The following is a 7,625-nucleotide window of genomic DNA, read 5'->3' on the forward strand; positions in this document are numbered from 1 at the left end:
TTAAGTACAAGAATACAGACTCTTCTTACAGTCGGGGCTTTGAGCATTCCCTGTGTGACCAGAATTAGTTTCCGATACACCACTCCAGGTTCAATGTATTCCTTGGACCTTCACATTGACGATGAAACAGAGAAATCGCATCGGAATGAAATACAAAAGGCAAACTGCCACGTAAGTACAAGAATAGAGACTCTTCTTACAGTCGGTGCTTTCAGCATTCCCTGTGAGACATGTATTAGTTTCCGATACATCTCAGCAGATTCAATGTATTCCTAGGACCTTCACATTGACGATGAAACACAGAAATCGCGTTGGAATTAAATACAAAAAGCGCAATGCCACCTTAAGTACAAGAATAGAGACTCTTCTTACAGTCGGTGCTTTCAGCATTCCCTTTGAGACCAGTATTAGTTTCCGATACACCACAGCAGTTTCAATGTATTCCTAGGACCTTCACATTGACGATGAAACACAGAAATCGCATCGGAATTAAATACAAAAGGTACAATGCCGCCTTAAGTAAAAGAATACAGACTCTTCTTACAGTCGGTGCTTTGAGCATTCCAAGTGAGACCAGAATTAGTTTCCGATACACCACTCCAGGTTCAATGTATTCCTTGGACATTCACATTGACGATGAAACACAGAATTCGCATCGGAATGAAATACAAAAGGCAAACTGCCGCGTAAGTACAAGAATAGAGACTCTTCTTACAGTCGGTGATTTCAGCATTCCCTGTGAGACCAGTATTAGTTTCCGATACACCTCAGCAGGTTCAATGTATTCCTAGGAACTTCAGATTGACGTTGAAACACAGAAATCGCATCGGAATTAAATAAAAAAGGCACAATGTCGCCTTAAGTACAAGAATAGGGACTCTTCTTACAGACGGTGCTCTGAGCATTCCCTGTGAGACCAGTATTAGTTTCCGATACACCACTGCAGGTCCAATGTAATCCTAGGACCTCCACATTGACGATGAAACACAGAAATCGCATCGGAATTAAATACAAAAGGCACAATGTCGCCTTAACTACAAGAATAGAGTCTCTTCTTACAGTCGGTGCTTTGAGCATTCTCTGTGAGACCAGTATTAGTTTCCGATACACCACTCCAGGTTCAATGTATTCCTTGGACATTCACATTGACGATGAAACACAGAAATCGCATCGGAATGGAATACAAAAGTCAAACTGCCGCGTTAGTACAAGAATAGAGACTCTTCTTACAGTCGGTGCTTTCAGCATTCCCTGTGAGACCAGTATTAGTTTCCGATACACCTCAGCGGGTTCAATGTATTCCTAGGACCTTCATATTGACGATGAAACACAGATATCGCATCGGAATTAAATACAAAAGGCACAATGTCGCCTTAAGTACAAGAATAGTGACTCTTCTTACACTCGGTGCTTTGAGGATTCCCTGTGAGACTAGTATTAGTTTCCGATACACAACTGCAGGTTCAATGTATTCCTTGGACATTCACATTGACGATGAAACACAGAAATCGCATCGGAATGAAATACAAACGGCAAGCTGCCGCGTAAGTACAAGAATAGAGACTCTTCTTACAGTCGGTGCTTTGAGCATTCCCTGTGTGACCAGTATTAGTTTCCGATTCACCACTGCATGTTCAATGTATCCCTTCGACCTTCACATTGACGATGAAACACAGAAATCGCATTGGAATTAAATACAAAGGCACAATGCAGCATTAAGTACAAGAATAGAGACTCTTCTTACAGTCGGTGCTTTGAGCATTCCCTGTGAGACCAGTATTAGTTTCCGATACACCACTGCAGGTTCAATGTATTCCTTGCACCTTCACATTGACGATGAAACACAGAAATCGCATCGGAATTAAATACAAGAGGCGCAATGCCGCCTGAAGTACAAGAATAGAGACTCTTCTTACAGTCGGTGCTTTGAGCATTCCCTTTGAGACCAGTATTAGTTTCTGATACACCACTGCAATTTCAATGTATTCCTTGGACCTTCACATTGACGATGAAACTTAGAAATCGCATCGGAATTAATTACAAAAGGCACAATGCCGTCATAAGTACTAGAATAGAGACTCTTCTTACAGTCGGTGCTTTGAGCATTCCCTGTGAGACCAGTATTAGTTTCCGATACACCACTGCATGTTCAATGTATTCCTTGGACCTTCACATTGACGATGAAACACAGAAATCGCATCGGAATTAAATACAAAAGGCACAATGCAGCATTAAGTACAAGAATATAGATTCTTCTTACAGTCGGTGCTTTGAGCATTCCCTGTGAGACCAGTATTAGTTTCCGATACACCACTGCAGGTTCAATGTATTCCTTGGACCTTCACATTGACGTTGAAACACAGAAATCGCATCGGAATTAAATACAAATGGCGCATGGCCGCCTTAAGTACAAGAAAAGAGACTTTTCTTACAATCGTGTCTTTGAGCATTCCCTGTGAGACCAGTAGTAGTTTCCGATATACCACTGCAGGTTCAATGTACTCCTTGCACCTTCACATTGACGATGAAACACAGAAATCGCATCGGAATTAAATACAAAAGGCTCAATGCCGTCTTAAGTACAATAATAGAGACTCTTCTTACAGTCGGTGCTATGAGCATTCCCTGTGAGACCAGTATTATTTTCCGATACACCACTGCAGGTTCAATGTATTCTTTGGACCTTCACATTGACCATGAAACACAGAAATCGCATCGGAATTAAATACAAAAGGCGCAATGCCGCCTTAAGTACAAGAATAGAGACTCCTCTTACAGTCGGTGCTTTCAGCATTCCCTGTGAGACCAGTATTAGTTTCCGATACACCTCAGCAGGTTCAATGTATTCCTAGGACTTACATATTGACGATGAAACACAGAAATCACATCGGAATTAAATAGAAAAGGCACAATGCCGTCTTAAGTACAAGAATAGAGACTCTTCTTACAGTCGGTGCTTTCAGCATTCCCTTTGAGACCAGTATTAGTTTCCGATACACCTCAGCAGTATCAATGTATTCCTAGGACCTTCACATTGACGATGAAACACAGAAATCGCATCGGAATGAAATACAAAAGGCAAACTGCCGCGTAAGTACAAGAATAGAGACTCTTCTTACAGTCGGTGCTTTCAGCATTCCCTGTGAGACCAGTATTAGTTTCCGATACACCTCAGATTGTTCAATGTATTCCTAGGACCTTCACATTGACGATGAAACACAGAAATCGCATCTGAAATAAATACAAAATTCACAATGTCGCTCTAAGTACAAGAATAGAGACTCTTCTTACAGTCGGTGCTTTGAGCATTCCCTGTGAGACCAGTATTAGTTTCCGATACACCACTGCAGGTTCAATGTATTCCTTGGACCTTCACATTGACGTTGAAACACAGAAATCGCATCGGAATTAAATACAATTGGCGCAATGCCGCCTTAAGTACAAGAATAGAGACTCTTCTTACAGTCGGTGCTTTGGGCATTCCCTGTGAGACCAGTATTAGTTTCTGATACACCACTGCAGGTTCAATGCATTCCTTGGACCTTCACATTGACGATGAAACACAGAAATCGCATCGGAATTAATTACAAAAGGCACAATGCCGTCATAAATACAAGAATAGAGACTCTTCTTACAGTCGGTGCTTTGAGCATTCCCTGTGAGACCAGTATTAGTTTCCGATACACCACTGTAGGTTCAATGTATTCCTTGGACCTTCACATTGACGATGAAACACATAAATCGCATCGGAAATAAATACAAAAGGTGCAATGCCGCCTTAAGTACAAGAATAGAGACCCTTCTTACAGTCGGTGCTATGAGCATTCCCTGTGAGACCAGTATCAGTTTCCGATACACCACTGCAGGTTCAATGTATTCCTTGGACCTTCACATTGACGATGAAACACAGAAATCGCATCGGAATTAAATACAAAATGCGCAATGCCGCCTTTAGAATAAGAATAGAGACTCTTCTTACAGTCGGTGCTTTGATCATTCCCTTTGAGACCAGTATTAGTTTCTGATACACCACTGCAGGTTCAATGTATTCCTTGGACCTTCACATTGACGATGAAACATAGAAATCGCATCGGAATTAATTACAAAAGGCACAATGCCGTCATAAGTACTAGAATAGGGACTCTTCTTACAGTCGGTGCTTTGAGCATTCCCTGTGAGACCTGTATTAGTTTCCGATACACCACTGCAGGTTCAATGTATTCCTTGGACCTTCACATTGACGATGAAACACAGAAATCGCATCGGAATTAAATACAAAAGGTGCCATGCCGCCTTAAGTACAAGAATAGAGACTTATCTTACAGTCGGTGCTTTGAGCATTCCCTGTGAGACCAGTATTAGTTTCCGATATACCACTGCAGGTTCAATGTATTCCTTGCACCTTCACATTGACGATGAAACACAGAAATCGCATAGGAATTAAATACAAACGGCTCAATGCCGTCTTAAGTACAATAATTGAGACTCTTCTAACAGTCGGTGCTATGAGCATTCCCTGTGAGACCAGTATTAGTTTCCGATACACCACTGCAGGTTCAATGTATTCTTTGGACCTTCACATTGACCATGAAACACAGAAATCGCATCGGAATTAAATACAAAAGGCGCAATGCCGAATTAAGAACAACAATAGAGACTCTTCTTACAGTCGGAACTTTCAGCATTCCCTGTGAGACCAGTATTAGTTTCCGATACACCTCAGCAGGTTCAATGTATTCCTAGGACCTTCCCATTGACGATGAAACACAGAAATCAAATCGGAATTAAATAGAAAAGGCACAATGCCGTCTTACGTACAAGAATAGAGACTCTTCTTACAGTCGGTGCTTTCAGCATTCCCTGTGAGTCAGTATTAGTTTCCGATACACCTCAGCAGGTTCAATGTATTCCTAGGACCTTCACTTTGACGATGAAACACAGAAATCGCATCTGAAATAAATACAAAAGGCACAATGTCGCCTTAAGTACAAGAATAGAGACTCTTCTAACAGTCGGTGCTATGAGCATTCCCTGTGAGACCAGTATTAGTTTCCGATACACCACTGCAGGTTCAATGTATTTCTTGGACCTTCACATTGACGATGAAACACAGAAATCGCATCGGAATTAAATACAAAAGGCACAATGCAGCATTAAGTACAAGAAAAGAGACTCTTCTTACAGTCGGTGCTTTGAGCATTCCCTGTGAGACCAGTATTAGTTTCCGATACACCACTGCAGGTTCAATGTACTCCTTGGACCTTCACATTGACGTTGAAACACAGAAATCGCATCGGAATTAAATACAAAAGGTGCCATGCCGCCTTAAGTACAAGAATAGAGACTTATCTTACAGTCGGTGCTTTGAGCATTCCCTGTGAGACCAGTATTAGTTTCCGATATACCACTGCAGGTTCAATGTATTCCTTGCACCTTCACATTGACGATGAAACACAGAAATCGCATAGGAATTAAATACAAACGGCTCAATGCCGTCTTAAGTACAATAATAGAGACTCTTCTAACAGTCGATGCTATGAGCATTCCCTGTGAGACCAGTATTAGTTTCCGATACACCACTGCAGGTTCAATGTATTCTTTGGACCTTCACATTGTCCATGAAACACAGAAATCGCATCGGAATTAAATACAAAAGGCGCAATGCCGAATTAAGTACAAGAATAGAGACTCTTCTTACAGTCGGAACTTTCAGCATTCCCTGTGAGACCAGTATTAGTTTCCGATACACCTCAGCAGGTTCAATGTATTCCTAGGACCTTCCCATTGACGATGAAACACAGAAATCAAATCGGAATTAAATAGAAAAGGCACAATGCCGTCTTACGTGCAAGAATAGAGACTCTTCTTACAGTCGGTGCTTTCAGCATTCCCTGTGAGTCAGTATTAGTTTCCGATACACCTCAGCAGGTTCAATGTATTCCTAGGACCTTCACTTTGACGATGAAACACAGAAATCGCATCTGAAATAAATACAAAAGGCACAATGTCGCCTTAAGTACAAGAATAGAGACTCTTCTAACAGTCGGTGCTATGAGCATTCCCTGTGAGACCAGTATTAGTTTCCGATACACCACTGCAGGTTCAATGTATTTCTTGGACCTTCACATTGACGATGAAACACAGAAATCGCATCGGAATTAAATACAAAAGGCACAATGCAGCATTAAGTACAAGAAAAGAGACTCTTCTTACAGTCGGTGCTTTGAGCATTCCCTGTGAGACCAGTATTAGTTTCCGATACACCACTGCAGGTTCAATGTACTCCTTGGACCTTCACATTGACGTTGAAACACAGAAATCGCATCGGAATTAAATACAAAAGGCGCAATGCCGCCTTAAGTACAAGAATAGAGACTCTTCTTACAGTCGGTGCTTTGGGCATTCCCTGTGAGACCAGTATTAGTTTACGATACACCTCAGCAGGTTCAATGTATCCCTAGGACCTTCACATTGACGATGAAACACAGAAATTGCATCTGAATTAAATACAAAAGGCACAATGTCGCCTTAAGTACAAGAATAGAGACTCTTCTTACAGTCGGTGCTTTGAGCATTCCCTGTGAGACCAGTATTAGTTTCCGATACACCACTCCAGGCTCAATGTATTCCTTGGACATTCACATTGACGTTGAATCGCAGAAATCGCATCGGAATGAAATACAGAAGGCAAACTGCCGCGTAAGTACAAGAATAGAGACTCTTCTCGCAGTCGGTGCTTTCAGCATTCCCTGTGAGACCAGTATTAGTTTCTGATACACCTCAGCAGATTCAATGTATTCTTGGGACCTTCACATTGACGAAGAAATACAGAAATGACATCGGAATTAAATACAAAAGGCACAATGTCGCCTTAAGTACAAGAATAGAGACTCTTCTTACACTCGGTGCTTTGAGCATTCCCTGTGAGACCAGTATTAGTTTCCCATACACAACTGCATGTTCAATGTATTCCTTGGACCTTCACATTGACGATGAAACACAGAAATCGCATCGGAAATAAATACAAAAGGCGCAATGCCGCCTTAAGTGCAAGAATAGAGACTCTTCTTACAGTCGGTGCTTCGAGCATTCCCTGTGAGACCAGAATTAGTTTCCGATACACCACTCCAGGTTCAATGTATTCCTTGGACATTCACATTGACGACGAAACACAGAAATCGCATCGGAATGAAATACAAAAGGCAAACTGCCGCGTAAGTACAAGAATAGAGACTCTTCTTACAGTCGGTGCTTTCAGCATTCCTGTGAGACCAGTATTAGTTTCCAATACACCTCAGCAGGGTCAATGTATTCCTAGGACCTTCACATTGACGATGAAACACAGAAATCGCATCGGAATGAAATACAAAGGCACAACGCCGTCTTAAGTACAAGAATAGAGACTCTTCTAACAGTCGGTGCTATGAGCATTCCCTGTGAGACCAGTATTAGTTTCCGATACACCACTGCAGGTTCAATGTATTTCTTGGACCTTCACATTGACGACGAAACACAGAAATCGCATCGGAATTAAATACAAAAGGCACAATGCAGCATTAAGTACAAGAAAAGAGACTCTTCTTACAGTCGGTGCTTTGAGCATTCCCTGTGAGACCAGTATTAGT

The sequence above is a fragment of the Schistocerca americana genome, unplaced genomic scaffold (assembly GCF_021461395.2).
Source record: "Schistocerca americana isolate TAMUIC-IGC-003095 unplaced genomic scaffold, iqSchAmer2.1 HiC_scaffold_13, whole genome shotgun sequence".
NCBI lineage: Eukaryota > Metazoa > Arthropoda > Insecta > Orthoptera > Acrididae > Schistocerca > Schistocerca americana.